This window comes from Pseudophryne corroboree, chromosome 2, assembly GCF_028390025.1.
Source record: "Pseudophryne corroboree isolate aPseCor3 chromosome 2, aPseCor3.hap2, whole genome shotgun sequence".
Lineage (NCBI taxonomy): Eukaryota > Metazoa > Chordata > Amphibia > Anura > Myobatrachidae > Pseudophryne > Pseudophryne corroboree.
The window spans coordinates 880,501,463-880,519,484 of NC_086445.1; the positions used below are offsets into that span (position 1 = coordinate 880,501,463).

An 18,022-nucleotide genomic window follows, 5' to 3' on the forward strand; every position below is an offset into this window, starting at 1 on the left:
TGGGGTTCTACATGTATGTTAAAATCTTGGTATATATATTGTGTTTTATTCACGATTGAGGGCATCGGAGCAATACTGTAATTTCTATCATGGGTACACTTCAACTGTGAGACAGAATCTGGGGGGGGGGGGAATAGAAAATCACATTGTATGATTTTTAAACTATTTATTTGTATATCCTTGCGGAAAATAAATATTTGGACAATCAAAAAGTTTGTCAATACTTTGTAATATAACCTCGGTTGGCAATTACAGAGGTCAAACGTTTTCCTGTAGTTCATGACCAGGTTTGCACACACTGTAGCAGGTATTTTGGACCACTCTTCCATGCAGATCTTCTCTAGATCTGTCACGTTTTGGGGCTGTCGCCGGGCAACACGGACTTTCAACTCCCTCCACAGATTTTTCTATTGGGTTGAGGTTTTGGAGACTGGCTAGGCCACTCCAGGACCTTGAAGTGCTTCTTACGGAGCTACTCCTTAGTTGCCCGGGTGGTGTGTTTGGGGTCATTGTCATGCTGGAAGACCCAGCCATGTTCCATCTTCAATGATGTTATTGGCCAAAATCTCACGATACATGGCCCCATTCATCCTCTCCTTAATACGGATCAGTCGTCCTGTCCCCTTTGCAGAAAAGAAGCCCCAAAGCATGATGTTTCCACCCCCATGCTTCACAGTGGGTATGGTGTTCTTGGGATGCCATTTATCATTCTTCCTCCAAACACGGTGAGTGGAGTTTATACCAAAAAGTTCTATTTTATTTATATATATATATATATATATATATATATATATATATATATATATATATATATATATATATATATATATATATATATATATATATATATATATATATATAAAAAAATCAGGGTCATTTGGCTAGTTTCTGTTGTCATTATGATTTAAAAAGAGTAAACACCGTTGTTTGACAATAAATGGCTTCATCCAGCCACTAACCATGAGTGAAAGAAAAGTTTGTGAGTCATCATTCATATTCTCTGACAAATGGCAAGAAAATCACAAATTCTGCTAGAGTATGCTAACTTATGAGCACAACTGTATAGATATAGAGATATCTCTATCTATTTTATTTTTTATTTTTAATATATATATATATATATATATATATATATATATATATATATATATATATATATATATATATATATAATTAGGTGATTCATCGCGCCCTACGGGCGCTCTTCACACCGTCGGAAGGGGCTACGCCCCCGTAACCCCTGCACGTAGTTGTGTGAGTGGGTAAATAGTGCACGACGAAAGTGCGTTTGATGGTGAAGGGGGCGTAGGCCCTTTAGTGGGTGTGAACAGTGGCTGCAGGGCATGATGTACAGATTGTAGCGGGTGCAGGGGTGACCGCGTATGGGGGAGGGTGTCTGTGGGTGGAGGAGGGGCGGATGCCGGGAGTGTGTGCGGATAGGAGAGGGGGGCGGGAGGTGGTGTGGGTGGGGGAGGAGCAGGGGACTGGGGGTGGTGGATGGGGTCTGGATGCAATGTGGGTGGGTTAGCGTTGGAGGGGGTGGGGGAGGTGTCAGTGCAAGGCTCTCGTGGATGTGGGAGGGGTTCTGAAAGCGTTGTGGGTGGGTAAGGGGTAGGTGTGCTTGCGGGTGGTGTTGGGGGTCTGGTGGTGGCGGGTGAGGGGCTGGGGTTCATTGGGTGGGGGAGGTGTAGGTGTAGGGGGTGCAGTGGATGGTCGAGGGGGTCCGTAGGTGTTGTAGGGGCAGCTGTGGGTGGGATGGAGGTAGGTATCCTATATATTAGAACAGATCTGTGACTTTGTGACTCATTGCTAAAGCTGGGTGGAGCCACAATGCTGGGCGGAGTCAAGTTACAGATCTGGCCAAATATATAGGAGAAGCATAGGAGAAAATAGGAGAACACACTGGCCAAATATATAGGAGAGAATAGGAGAACACACTGGCCAAATATATAGGAGAGAATAGGAGAACACACTGGCCAAATATATAGGAGAGAATAGGAGAACACACTGGCCAAAAATATAGGAGAGAATAGGAGTACACACTGGCCAAATATATAGGAGAACACATAACAGTACATTGTAATAACAGTACATACATAGTGAGCGCAGGAATGGCAGCAGCAGCAACATGTAAACGCGACATACAAGCACCGCCTCCAGGCGCCAGCCATTGGATACATGCTGAAGGGTGCGCTGTAATTGGCCACCCGTGGGTGTGATGGGATATAGCTACTGCTGCTGCCCCCGTGGTACAGAGCATCCCCAACTCCCTACATATAGCGGGGACGCGGAGTGAGGGCGGGTACGAAGCGGGGCTCACTGCCAGGGGACGGAGCGCACAGGCATCTTACTGCACTCTCCGGCGCCTGGCACTTTTGTGTCCGCCAGCGTCTCCCTGTGTGAGCGGGGACCCAGGTGCTAGTTGCATTGGCGGCCAATCACAGCGCACTCCTCAGCCATGTGTCCAATAGCTGGTGGCTGGGGGCGGTGCTTGTACGGAGCTTTAACATGTGTCCAATAGCTGACGGCTGGGGGTGGTGCTATAACCTGCTGCTGTTTCTCCTGCGCTCACTATGTATGTACTGTTATCACCATGCATGTACTGGTAAATGTTCTCCTATTTTCTCCTATATATTTGGCCAGTGTGTACGCCTATTCTCTCCTATATATTTGGGCAGATCTGTGACTTGACTCCGCCCAGCATTGGCAAATGAATCACAAAGTCACAGATCTGGGCAAATATATATATATATATATATATATATATATATATATATATAATATATTTATATTTTTTTAATACAACATTGTTTTATGGCCCATTTAAACATTTCACCCAGGGCCACCTCTGGCTTGGAGAGCTAAATTGCACAGTACCACTCATTCCTTGCCTCAACAACTAAATAAATAACTATAACAATCAGCTAAATAAGATAGTAAATAAATAACTATCTCAATGCTGTTGTTGGCTGTCTGCCCACATTTAACATTGTTCCTCATTATTTTTTAGAAATAAACCAAACTTAGATACTAGTAAATAGTAAAAGCATGGCACCATTTAAAAATGATCATTATTAATGATAGGGGAAAATGATTCTCATCATGGGGATGTAGCTCCCACGTTAAGTGCCTGGAGCTATTCAATTGCTGGCACAGGTAATTTCCGATTGTACCCTCCTAATATTGTGAGGAGAATTCTGCATTAACTTGTGCCTTGGGGTTAGTCGCGGTGTTAGTGTGTGGTAAATGCATCGCACACACCACTTAACCTGGGGAAAAAGGTTACTGCGACTAAGCACCAGACATAAGTTGCGGTAAAATGCATCTCCTAGGTTAAGTGCTTGCAGTGATGAGGTCAGTTGAATAGCTTTCGGTACTTAATTTCCTCCACTGAATGTCTTATGCTCCTTATCCATGCTAATAAAACCCACTTTAGCTACATGGTTTGCATTTACCGTTTCGCCTCTGGCGGTTTGGTGAGGAAAGACTGTTTTCTTTTCATCACATGGACATTGGTATAATATTGAAAAGGAAGCTAAGCTAATTGATGTATGACTTATTTTAATGTGAATGATTCGCGATAATTTATTTGTATGACATTCGTCTGCAATAGGACATAAGCGCAAAATACAAATCAAGCTGAAATGCCAAGTTGTTAATCTGAACATTACTAGTGGCTCTTCATATAAAGTATATACCTGACAGACTTGAGAAGCAATGATTATATTCTTTCTTATACCACTTTTACACTGCTGCTAAAAACTTGGGTTATTGCTGCGATAACCTGAGAGTGGCTCAGTGTAAAATGGTTGCAGGGTTGGTCCTGGGAAGGCCCCGGGTCGGGGTGCAGTGTAAATGGGTAAGCCATGTTGATGCGACCTGGCACCCGTTCACTGCGTAGCAAGTGGCGCTGCATCGGCAGTGATGTCACCAACCTGTCATATTGCCGGGTATGCCGCCTGTCTGAAAGGGGTCCCGCTGAGTCCCTGGGTGTGACTCTGCATCTAGGTATAAAAGCAGTATTCGAGATGAAATGGAGAACATTTGATTTCCAGTGTACACATTACACAATTTTCATTTCTATCTAAATGATAAATGTCACTTTTATCATTGAGTTGCTCTTTTAAAAATGCACTATTTTGGAACACTGCTACTATGTATGCAGCATTATTTTGGCTAGTTGTTACCTACACATGTTGTGCAGCAGTCCAAATTAGATGAGCCAATGAAACGATGATTGCCTATCGTGCTCTGTACATACTGTGTAATTGTACTAATGCTATGTACACATCATGCGATCCCATACTGTATGATATTGTATAAGCTGTCAGATTGTGTGTACACACTACAGTGACGACTTGGTTTCCAGAAATCATTTGAAGTTCAAAACCACACAATATCACCTCATCACAAGACTGCATGCAGTCAGACGTCGCATGCAACCCACAGGAGTGCGCATCGTACGTCGGATCTTGCATACACATTATGCAATATAATTTTAGGACTGAACAATAGCGTTCAGATTGTGAACGATATTGTATAGTGTGTACGCAGCATAACAAGCTGAGAATTGGAGCTTTATAGTCTACAGAAGATATTTACCGTATATACTCGAGTATAAGTCGACCCGAATATAAGCCGAGGCACCTAATTTTACCACAAAAACCTGGGAAAACTTATTGACTCGAGTATAAGCCTAGGGTGGGAAATGCAGCTCTACCCGTACACAGAACTCATAGTGCCAGATGTGCCCCACAGTGCCAGATGTGCCCCACAGTGCCAGATGTGCCCCACAGTGCCAGATGTGCCCCACACAGTGCCCGGTGTGCCCCACACAGTGCCCGGTGTGCCAGATATGCCCCACAGTGCCAGGTGAGGTGTGCCAGATATGCCCCACAGTGCCAGGTGTGCCAGATATGCCCCACAGTGCTAGATACTTACCCTCCGTCGCTCCCGCGTTGTCTTCTGAAGGAGGGACACGGAGAGCGCAGCGCGCGGCTCTCCTGTGTCCCTCCTGCGTCTCCGGCGGCAGCGGCGTGTGTTAAAGGAAGTGCCGGTTCGTGCACTTCCTTTACCACACAGACGCCGCTGCCGCCGGAGATGCAGGAGGGACACAGGAGAGCCGCGCGCTGTGCTCTCCGTGTCCCTCTTAAAGCTGACTCGAGTATAAGCCGAGGTGGCCTTTTCAGCACAAAAAAAAGTGCTGAAAAAGTCTGCTTATACTCGAGTATATACGGTAATTTGTAGGGTTGGTAAAGGTGGAGTCTCCCTTATCTGAACATCCGATTTCCAAAATATTCAGAAATTCAATATTTCTTGAGCGTGACTGAGACTTTGTTTTCTGATGGTTTAATGTACACAAACTTTGTTTCATGCAAGACATTATTAAAAATATTGTGTCAAATATACTTCAGGCTATGTGTATAGGATGCATATTAAACGTAAATGCATTTTGTGTTGAGACTTGGGTCTCAACCCCAAGATATCTAATTATTGTATGCAAATATGGAAAAATCCTAACTACTTCTGATACCAAGTATTTCAGTTATGTGAGACTCAACTTGTAGCTAAGAAAAGTGCTTCACTTAAATGGAAGGGGAAAAAACAAAACAAACCCAACCCAAACCAAACCCCCCCCCCCCCCCCCCACCTTATCCAGTTATTCCAGGATTATATAGAATTCTCTGCCTTGTAGTGGCTTTACTTGTTTTTTAACTGTTGTATACTTGTATTAGGCGTTTTATAAATATACCATTAATATAGCTTACCATCTACCTTTAAGAATTTATATATTTTTATCAATGGATACAAAAATAAAATATTGCCTTTTCTAAATCACAAAAAAGGTTTATAGTGTGAGTTATTGTTGCTCAAAGGTGTAATCCCCCCTTGTTTTCTACATAATTTAAGAGGTACTGCGGTATACTTCACACACCACGTGCAGCAACATATGAGTTAATAGAAGGAGTCGACCGCAGAGCTGTCATATCCTACATTTTACCCTACTCGTTGAGCTATTAGATCCTGCATAAAATCTGAGAATTCTAACTACAGTATAAGAAGCTACTTGTACTTTGTAAAAAAAATAAAAAAATCAGCATTGTAATTGAGCAGATCTATGTAGTGCAGCCACAAACTAAATACACCTGCTCAGCTGCAATGCTGATAATATAATTTTTTTTCACAAAGTATAAGGTAACCTTCAAATAGTTCTAATTCTCTAGCTTAGAATTTTCTAACTTTCTATGTGAGCGCAAGTAGCTCAATGAATGTTATTTCGGTATTAGCGACAGAACGGGTCTGGGTCGAAGCTACAAGTGAAAGTAATTAAAACAGATAATTGACCAGTGCTGCCAACAGCGCCCCCTACCCTGCAGCGCTATATGCGGTGGCACACTCCGCACATATCTAATTACTGCCCTGGATAAAACAATATTAACGTTAATAACTCATATACTGTAGATTGTTTGTTTTATTCAGGCAGTTATCTGAATTATCACCAGAGCAGCTCATGGTTTATGGTCCAGCAGCATAGGGTGCTCCGGGAGACGGGATTTCAAAACGTTTTCTTAATGGGTTGCATGGAATCATTATGGGATAATGAGAATTTCCTGCTTTTAGCAATTTTTTTTTAGGAGGGGCATCATGGCCAAGCTGCTAATTGAATTACCTCCTCAGGTGCCAACTAGATGTCTGAGAGCTCATTGTGGAGCTATCTGTTGTGTATGCTGAACCACCATGTTCAATAGCCACGTGAGACAGCAGTGCTTGACAAAGGACAAATACCTCGGTTTATACAGGACACGACTGTCCAGGATTTAGTCTTTGTGGTGACATGGCACCCGGTGACTCCAGTCTAGTCTTAATCAGTGTATTACTCAGTAGCAGTTGTCTATTTTGATCATTGGCCTCAGTTGGCATGAGTACACGCAGTAAGCTTGCTGTGCATACCATTGACCTATACAAATTGGAGGTTTCACTACCTGATGTTTAAATGCCGGCGGTGAACGACTATTTCTTTGAACAATATAGCGGTCAATGATATAGTGCGTACACACTGAACGTTATCGTTCAACAATAACATTCAGTGACGTCACTGCTGCCATTACCGAAACATGCAGCTCAGCCCGACATTGACGGGTTAAGCTGCATGTCAGCTCAATATTGGTGAATGCTGAACAAAGTGTGGTGCGCAAATCATTCATAATTCATCGTTCACCAATATCACACCCATACACACTGGACGATGTCGTTATCGTTTATTTTTTAGCCAGAAATCTCCTAGTGTGTACCCCCTCTTTTTATTGGATGATTGGATGCCTTATGCAGCTTCAGGCTCGCTTCCACTGGCTTTGATCATCTTCTAGAATGAAGGACCAAGTTATTGCAGAGAACTTAAAAATGTTACATGTTTTCTGCTGCTGCCTTAACCACAATCCTTTAATTGTGAATGGAAAACCAGTTCTTGTTCAGATATAAACTTTATCTGCTTATAGAGACTCACAACCCTATGCTGCACATCATGGCTATATTGGTAAAATGTTCTAGAAACTTGTCGACATCTCCATTTAAAAATTAATGGAAGGTGCAAAAATTACCAGTTTTTTTTAATTTTTTTAGGTATCCATTTAAACCTTCTACTAGAAGTGTCCACCCTTTGCATTCAGCCAAATGCTCTGCAAATATTAATTTGACTTGAGAAGGGACAAAGATACATTTGCATATAGAAGCCCCTGCTTAGCGTCTATTATCCAGAAAAGATGACCATGCACTGTGAGCTGACCACACCAATGCAATGGTTGTGTTACTGAGCAGTGTTATTATGTTTAATTTATATGATGCCATAAAGGGTCCACAGTGTCTTACGAAGTGTATATAAGTAGAAACAATGCAAACAAAACAACAACAAAAAAGTGCAAAAGATTTACAGAACAAATCGTTGCAGAGCATGGGATACAAGCAATATAGACATTACTCCACATGCAGTCATAATGCCCATAAAAGCAGCACCAGCTTTACCCAAAGGTTCACTGCCATGGGTGGCAGTGGGGAGGAGATGATGGTATAAGTGAGGGAGGGAGAAGCTCTTGATGGAAGAGGGCCCTGCTCATGAGAGCTTAAAATCTATGAATGACAATGGTCTGGGATGGCACACTATTGAAAAATGCACAAGAAACCCAGACGCTAATACTCGAAACGAAAAAAAGAAAAATGAATATAACTGAGCATTCAACAAACTGAATAAATAAATAAGAAAAACTGCTGTACATTCCAAAATATGGACACCTGATGGGTCCACTAAAAAACAAGTACTAATACAAGTATACGCTAGAAGTTAATTGAGCGTAGAGCTGAAAAAATGCTATAGCATCCATAAATTAATCTAGTGGCAAGCACAAAAAGAGAGAACATGTCGAGGCAGTACCCCTCTTCAGGAGTTAAGCTGGCCATACATCAGGACAACCCTCATCCGATGCGATCCATAACGATTTCCCTTCAACCTCCTGGCAGCTCCTGGACATATGACCTGGCAGCTCCTGGACACACGATTTGGTGTTATTTTTTGACATACGATCTTACAACCCGTTGTATGCCCCGATACGACGGCTCGTTTCACGTATGCCTCACAAAAAAGCACACAATCACTAACCGATGTGGGCTAAATTAACATAATAGGCTGAGCTTTACTAGAAGGTATATAAGCAGGCGCCACTTTAGCTCAGTGCACTTCTGTTTGCTGTGTGACTACCCTGCTTGGTTTCTACCCTGCTGAACGCTCCACATTACAAGCTACTGTGCATTGCTTTGTTCTGCCTGGCATTGCAAAGTGCTTTATCCTGCTCTATTTTCTGTGGTGATGGATTCCTGTTGCTATAGAGTTCTGCTGTGCTCAAGCTGAGTGAGGAGAGGGAGAGGGTCCCGCACAGGAGGAGGGACAGGTCCTGCTGGACCAAGGATTGGTTGCTGGAAAGGGAGAGTCATTCCTACATGCCCCTGCGGCTGGAAATTGTGAAGAATAACCAAAGGACTACCTGCGAATGGACAATGCTACCTTCCAGGAGTTGCTGCATCTGGAGGCAGGACACCAAGTTCCGGAGGGCCATCCCTGCTGAGGAGAGGCTTGTGGCTACTCTGCGCTACCTGGCTACGGGACAGTCGTTTGAAGACATCAAGTTTGGGACCCGCATCTCCGCTCAAGCTTTGGGGTGCATTATTCCTGACACCTGCAAGGCTATTATCAAGGTGCTTTAGTTCCGGTATTGTAAGGGAAGTAAAAAAAACAACACTGCACCATTTTTAAAGTGAAACCTGACAAATGTTTTATTTAAAACTTATTTGGGAGGGGGCGGAGGGGGGGGGGGGGGCAGGGGACGACGACATCACAAGCTAGATAGGTCTGGGCTGTTCTCCTGGTTCCAGTAAAGAGGTAAGTACAGTGGAGTGGGAGGGTGGTGCAGCAGGTTGACTGGAGGAGGTGGGTGGTGGAGCACTTTGGTAGGAGGCGTGGGGGGGCACTTTGTAAACAAGGTTAGTAGGAGGGGTTGGGTGTTGGAACTGGTTGGTGGGAGAGCTGGTTGGTAGGAGGTGGGTTGTAGTGGGGCATTGGTGGTATGTCTTGGGGTATGCTTGGGTGGAGTAGTATGGGGTGGCGGGGGGAGTAGTGGATCTGGGTGTGGAACAGCGGGTCCGGATGTGATGTTTATCACTGTGGTGAGGAGACCGTTGCACCCCATAAAAATAAGCTCTGACGTGAGTCTCTCAAATAGCAACCTCCTTTGACTGTCCATGGCTCTATGAGCATTGCTGACGTGAGTCAAAACAGTCACTTTCATCGGGAGTCTACAGTAAAGCAGTCCTTGCTTGTATAAGCAGTGGGTCCGCTTTTTTTCTTTTTCTGGCGCTGCTTCTTGGCAGGGGGGTGGTTTGAGTCATTGAGGGACTCAGTTCAGGCATGCTGGGAATGATAGGTGTCTGTTAAGAGGAAAAAAAAACCAAATGCATGCATTAATATATAATTTTCTCTATCGTCCTAGTGGATGCTGGGGTTCCTGAAAGGACCATGGGGAATAGCGGCTCCGCAGGAGACAGGGCACAAAAAGTAAAGCTTTAGGATCAGGTGGTGTGCACTGGCTCCTCCCCCTATGACCCTCCTCCAAGCCAGTTAGATTTTTGTGCCCGGCCGAGAAGGGTGCAATCTAGGTGGCTCTCCTAAAGAGCTGCTTAGAAAAGTTTAGCTTAGGTTTTTTATTTTACAGTGAGTCCTGCTGGCAACAGGATCACTGCAACGAGGGACTTAGGGGAGAAGAAGTGAACTCACCTGCGTGCAGGATGGATTGGCTTCTTGGCTACTGGACATTAGCTCCAGAGGGACGATCACAGGTACAGCCTGGATGGTCACCGGAGCCTCGCCGCCGGCCCCCTTGCAGATGCTGAAACGAGAAGAGGTCCAGAATCGGCGGCAGAAGACTCCTCAGTCTTCTTAAGGTAGCGCACAGCACTGCAGCTGTGCGCCATTTTCCTCTCAGCACACTTCACACGGCAGTCACTGAGGGTGCAGGGCGCTGGGAGGGGGGCGCCCTGGGAGGCAAATGAAAACCTTTTTTGGCTAAAAATACCTCACATATAGCCTCCGGGGGCTATATGGAGATATTTAACCCCTGCCAGAATCCGTTAAGAGCGGGAGACGAGGCCGCCGAAAAAGGGGCGGGGCCTATCTCCTCAGCACACAGCGCCATTTTCCCTCACAGAAAGGCTGGAGGGAAGGCTCCCAGGCTCTCCCCTGCACTGCACTACAGAAACAGGGTTAAAACAGAGAGGGGGGGCACTAATTTGGCGTTAGAAATATATAAAAAAGATGCTATAAGGGAAAACACTTATATAAGGTTGTCCCTATATAATTATAGCGTTTTTGGTGTGTGCTGGCAAACTCTCCCTCTGTCTCTCCAAAGGGCTAGTAGGTCCTGTCCTCTATCAGAGCATTCCCTGTGTGTGTGCTGTGTGTCGGTACGTGTGTGTCGACATGTATGAGGACGATGTTGGTGAGGAGGCGGAGCAATTGCCTGTAATGGTGATGTCACTCTCTAGGGAGTCGACACCGGAATGGATGGCTTATTTAGGGAATTACGTGATAATGTCAACACGCGCCAAGGTCGGTTGACGACATGAGACGGCCGACAAACAATTAGTACCGGTCCAGACGTCTCAAAAACACCGTCAGGGGTTTTAAAACGCCCGTTTACTTTAGTCGGTCGACACAGACAGGGACACTGAATCCAGTGTCGACGGTGAATAAACAAACGTATTCCTTATTAGGGCCACACGTTAAGGGCAATGAAGGAGGTGTTACATATTTCTGATACTACAAGTACCACAAAAGAGGGTATTATGTGTGATGTGAAAAAACTACCGTAGTTTTTCCTGAATCAGATAAATTAAATGAAGTGTGTGATGATGCGTGGGTTCCCCCCGATAGAAAATATGGGCGGTATACCCTTTCCCGCCAGAAGTTAGGGCGCGTTGGGAAACACCCCTTAGGGTGGATAAGGCGCTCACACGCTTATCAGAACAAGTGGCGGTACCGTCTATAGATAGGGCCGTCCTCAAGGAGCCAGCTGACAGGAGGCTGGAATAATATCATAAAAAGTATATACACACATACTGGTGTTATACTGCGACCAGCGATCGCCTCAGCCTGGATGTGCAGAGCTGGGGTGGCTTGGTCGGATTCCCTGACTAAAAATATTGATACCTTTGACAGGGACAGTATTTTATTGACTATAGAGCATTTAAAGGATGTATTTCTATATATGCGAGATGCACAGAGGGATAGTTGCACTCTGGCATCAAGAGTAAGTGCGATGTCCATATCTGCCAGAAGATGTTTATGGACACGACAGTGGTCAGGTGATGAGATTCCAAACGGCACAAAGGTGTATTGCCGTATAAAGGAAGAGGAGTTATTTGGGGTCGGTCCATCGGACCTGGTGGCCACGGCAACTGCTGGAAAATCCACCGTTTTTACCCTAAGTCACATCTCTGCAGAAAAAGACACCGTCTTTTCAGCTTCAGTCCTTTCGTCCCTATAAGAGTCATATCTGCCCAGGGATAGAGGAAAGGGAAGAAGACTGCAGCAGGCAGCCCATTCCCAGGAACAGAAGCGTTCCAACCCTTCTGACAAGCTCTCAGCATGACGCTGAGACCGTACAGGACCCCTGGATCCTACAAGTAGTATCCCAGGGGTACAGTTTGGAATGTCGAGACGTTTCCCCTGCGCAGGCTCCTGAAGGCTGCTTTACCAAGGTCTCCCTCCGACAAGGAGGCAGTATGGGAAAAAATTCACGAGCTGTATTCCCAGCAGGTGATAATTAAATTACCCCTCCTACAACAAGAAAAGGGGTATTATTCCACACTATATTGTGGTACTGAAGCCAGAAGGCTAGGTGAGACCTATTCTAAATCTAAAAAAATTTGAACACTTACAAAGGTTCAAATCAAGATGGAGTCACTCAGAGCAGTGATAACGAACCGGGAAGAAGGGGACTATCTGGTGTCCCGAGACATCAGGGATGCTTACCTCCATGTCCCAAATTTGCCCTTATCACTAAGGGTACCTCAGGTTCGTGGTACAGAACTGTCACTATCAGTTTCAGACGCTGCCGTTTGGATTGTCTACGGCACCCAGGGTCTTTACCAAGGTAATGGCCGAAATGATGGTTCTTCTTCGAAGAAAAGGCGTCTTAATTATCCCTTACTTGGACGATCTCCTGATAAGGGCAAAGTCCAGGGAACAGTTGGAGGTCGGAGTAGCACTATCTCGGATACTGTTACAACAGCAGGGGTGGATTCTAAAGATTCCAAAATCGCAGCTGATCCCGACAACAAGTCTCCTGTGCTTAGGGATGATTCTGGACACAGTCCAGAAAAAGGTGTTTCTCCCGGAAGAGAAAGCCAGGGAGTTATCCGAGCTAGTCAGGAACCTCCTAAAATCAGTGCATCATAGCACAAGGGCCATGGTAAAAAAAAAAAATGGTGACTTCCTTCGAAGCAATTCCAGTCGGCAGATTTCATGCAAGAACTTTTCAGTGGGATCTGCTGGACAAATGGTCCGGATCGCATCTTCAGATGCATCAGCGGATAACCCTATATCCAAGGACAAGGGTGTCTCTCCTGTGGTGGTTACAGAGTGCTCATCTTCTAGAGGGCCGCAGATTCGGCATTCAGTTTTGGATGTTGGTGACCACGGAGGCCAGCCCGAGAGGCTGGGGAGCAGTCACACAAGGAAAAAATTTCCAGGGAGTGTGATCAAGTCTGGAGATTTTTCTCCACATAAATATAGCTAAGGGTAAATTTATAATGCTCTAAGCTTAGCAAGATCTCTGCTTCAAGGTCAGCCGGTATTGATCCAGTGGGATAAAACATCACGGCAGTCGCCCACGTAAATAGACAGGGCGGCACAAGAAGCAGGAGGGCAGTGGCAAAAACTGCAAGGACTTTTCGCTGGGCGGAAAATCATGTGATAGCACTGTCAGCAGTGTTTCATTCCGGGAATGGAAACTGGGAAGCAGACTTCCTCAGTAGGCACGACCTCCACCCGGCAGAGTGGGAACTTCATGGGGAAGTTTTCCACATAATTGTAAACCATTGGGAATTACCAAAGGTGGACATGATGGCGTCCCGTCTGAACAAAAAACGGGACAGGTATTGCGCCAGGTTAAGAGACCCTCAGGCAATAGCTGTGGACGTTCTGGTAACACCGTGGGTGTACCAGTCGGTGTATGTGTTCCATCCTCTGCTTTTCATACCTAAGGTACTGAGAATTATAAGACGTAGAGGAGTAAGAACTATACTCATGGCTCCGGATTGGCCAAGAAGGACTTGGTACCCGGAACTTCAAGAGATGCTCACAGAGGACTTATGGCCTCTGCCGCTAAGAAGGGACTTGTTTCAGCAAGTACCATGTCTGTTCCAAGACTTACCGCAGCTGCGTTTGACGGCATGGCGGTGGAACGCCGGATCCTAAGGGAAAAGGCATTCAGGAAGAGGTCATTCCTACCCTGGTCAAAGCCAGAAAGGAGGTGACCGCACAACATTATCACCACATGTGGCGAAAATACGTTGCGTGGTGTGAGGCCAGGAAGGCCCCACGAAGAAATTTCAACTCGGTCGATTCCTGCATTTCTTGCAAACAGGAGTGTCTATGGGCCTCAAATTGGGGTCCATTAAGGTTCAAATTTCGGCCCTGTCGATTTTTCTTCCAGAAAGAAGTGGCTTCAGTTCCTGAAGTCCAGAAGTTTGTCAAGGGAGTATTGCATATACAACCCCCTTTTGTGCCTCCAGTGGCACTGTGGGATCTCAACGTAGTTCTGGGATTCCTCAAAACACATTGGTTTAAAACCAGTCAAATCTGTGGATTTGAAGCATCTCACATGAAAAGTGAACATGCTCTTGGACCTGGCCTGGACCAGGCGAGTGTCAAATTGGTGGTTTTTTTTTTCTCAAAAAAGCCCATATCTGTTTGTCCATTCGGACAGGGCAGAGCTGCGGACTCGTCCCCAGTTCTCTCCCTAAGGTGGTGTCAGTGTTTCACCTGAACCAGCTTATTGTGGTGTCTTGCGCCTACTAGGGACTTGGAGGACTCCAAGTTGCTAGATGTGGTCAGGGCCCTGAAAATATAGGTTCCAGGACGGCTGGAGTCAGGAAAACTGACTTGCTGTTATCCTGTATGCACCCAACAAACTGGGTGCTTTTGCTTTTAAGCAGACTTTTGCTAGTTGGATGTGTAATACAATTCAGCTTGCACATTCTGTGGCAGGCCTGCCACAGCCAAAATATGTAAATGCCCATTCCACAAGGAAGGTGGGCTCATCTTGGGCGGCTGCCCGAGGGGTCTCGGCTTTACAACTTTGCCGAGCGGCTATTTAGTCAGGGGCAAACACGTTTGTAAAATCTTACAAATTTGATACCCTGGCTAAGGAGGACCTGGAGTTCTCTCATTCGGTGCTGCAGAGTCATCCGCACTCTCCCGCCCGTTTGGGAGCTTTGGTATAATCCCCATGGTCCTTTCAGGAACCCCAGCATCCACTAGGACGATAGAGAAAATAAGAATTTACTTACCGATAATTCTATTTCTCGGAGTCCGTAGTGGATGCTGGGCGCCCATCCCAAGTGCGGATTATCTGCATTACTTGTACATAGTTACAAAAATCGGGTTATTATTGTTGTGAGCCATCTTTTCAGAGGCTCCGCTGTTATCATACTGTTAACTGGGTTCAGATCACAGGTTGTACAGTGTGATTGGTGTGGCTGGTATGAGTCTTACCCGGGATTCATAAATCCTTCCTTATTGTGTACGCTCGTCCGGGCACAGTACCTAACTGAGGCTTGGAGGAGGGTCATAGGGGGAGGAGCCAGTGCACACCACCTGATCCTAAAGCTTTACTTTTTGTGCCCTGTCTCCTGCGGAGCCGCTATTCCCCATGGTCCTTTCAGGAACCCCAGCATCCACTACGGACTCCGAGAAATAGAATTATCGGTAAGTAAATTCTTATTTTTTCTTTTACTTTTACAGTTCCCTACAAGCACGGAAGAGTGGATATCCATTGCGGATGAATTTGAGAGCCATTGGCAGTTCCTTTAACAGCGGAGGAGCTATCGACAGCAAGCACATTCGCATTACCCCACCTGCCAACAGCGGGTCATTCTACTATAATTACAAGGGGTGCTCGGCTTGGTTCTAATGGCAGTGGTGAATGCCAACTACGAGTTTCTGTTCATAGAGGTGGGGAAGAGCGGCCGTGCCTCCGACGGTGGCTCCTTTAAGAACACTGCATTATGTGACCTGCTCACCACCAAGACCCTGCATTTGCAATCTAGAGAGGCAACGAAACATGGCCTAAAGTACGTCTTTGTTGCCAACAAGGCCTTTGCCCTTCACAAGCATGTCATGAAGCCATTCCCGCAAAGGGACCTCAATAAAGAGCAACAGGTCTTCAATAACTGGCTGTCTTGGGCGAGGTGCATTGTAGGGAATGCCTTTGGGGTCTTGAGCAACAGATTCTGGATCTTTCACACAGCAATTAATTTGAAGGTGGAGAAGACTGACTGCTCGTCACTGCATGCCATGTCCTGCACAACTTCCTACACAAGAAAGCCACCCTGCAAAGGACAGTGGGCGGTGGAAGACCCAGACCATCTGGTAGAGGTTGCTCAGTTCCCCTCAGTGGCAGTACCACCAGTGGCTGAAAACGGGACTGCTCTGGCCAAAAAGGTCAGAAAGGAATATATGGCCTACATCAGTGGGGATGGTGCGGTGCCATGGCAGGAGGAGTACATACGATAAAGAGAAGGGAAAGTGAAGGGGAACTTGGAACAATTGTCTGTCGTATGAGTTTGCTGGGACTGTACTTCCTGAAGAGGCATTAGGTGATTCAACAATATCCTCTACCTCAGCACCGCCCTCCTCCCTCTCGGCCATGACTGCCAACGATCTCCGGACTGGTTCCTGATGGATGAGGAACATGAGCTGGTCGTAGTACCACAAGTTTGTGTGGTAGAAGTCTTTAGTCCCCGCTTCTGACCTCTTGGACTTGTCTTTTTTTCTTATGTACCTTCAGGAACACAGTCTGGAGATTTTTAATCTTCTTGCGCACCCAGAGAACAGATGCTGTGCCGTGGAACAGCTTGCTGTATGCAGCAATCTCTTCATATGCCTGGGTGCGCTTTACCTTGTTGGCATAATCTCTGCATTTAACTAGCCACAGGCATTCATGCTGCCGGTATAGATCAATGAAGCCAGTAATAAAATTGTGCTCTGTATCCAGTGACAGATCTAGAAATAAGAGACATTTTATATAAATGGACATTACAAAATTGTGATACAAAATTACAAGATTAGACATTTGTGGGCCCAAATAATGGGGCCCTAAAAAGACTGGTTTTCTGGCCACCCCCAAAAGTGGGGGAGTCCAGAGGATTATATTATTATGGCCCCTAAATAGTGGGGACCTAACGGGAACAAATTTAAAATTGTATTTTAGTTTTTTGTTTGCAAATAAAGTTTTATTGGTTTTTGTGTCAAATTATTTCACTGAAAAAAACCCAAAATAAAAATAAATTGATAAAAATTAACAAACAGTGCCCTTTGTGTGAATTGAATCCATATTTAATAATTAAAATGGCATATAATGCACTTATAGGTACCTGACTTGTATGGGGTGCAGTATATATAAAATCATGTTTGCACCACATGAGCATAGAAAAACCACATGGGAAGACACTAGTAATGTTCATTTGGGGTTCAATAGCAAAATGACATGTGAAAGCTAGCATCCATAACAATACCGCATGAGAATAAAGAAACGGCTAATGTGCATTTGGGGTTGAGTAGCAAAATGACGTGTGAAAGTCAGCATCCATAACAATACTGCATGTGAAGCAAAGATGCATTTGGGGTACAGTAGCAAAATCATATTTGCAAGGAAAACCTCAGCATAAAAATAAAACAATTAGGAAAACACTAGTAACAAAAAAAAAAAAAAGTGGCCTACAGTATGTGCATATATGGCCCTGCAAAACAATGGTGCACACTAGCAGTATTTGGAAACGACTATATCGGGGTATGTCAGTACTGCAAAAAAACATTGCTGGACAGTGGTGTCCAGAGGGTGCTGGTCCAAAAATACATCCTTTATAGGCATGAGCAAACATTGGTTGACAGTGTGCATTAAAAATACATACCGCTGTATTTCCAAGATCCAAGGCCTGATGCCGTCTCCTGCACTCCTCAGCTCTACTCGACGGTGCATCAGCAAGATGGCTGGTGGGAGTGTCCTGGAAAATGCCACTCAAATGGCGCTGGTCGTATTTTCCATCATACGATGTATCGTATGTGCAAAAAACAAGGGCCCTCATTCCGAGTTGTTCGCTCGGTATTTTTCATCGCATCGCAGTGAAAATCCGCTTAGTACGCATGCGCAATGTTCGCACTGCGACTGCGCCAAGTAACTTTACTATGAAGAAAGTA

At 45.2% G+C, this 18,022-nt stretch overlaps 1 protein-coding gene across 1 annotated transcript in view; it reads left to right on the top strand.

Annotated features, from left to right (window-relative positions):
• Window positions 1-18,022, top strand: part of UNC119 (unc-119 lipid binding chaperone) — a 168,565-nt gene that overhangs the window by 34,291 nt on the left and 116,252 nt on the right. The gene's annotated exons all lie outside the window — the stretch shown is intronic.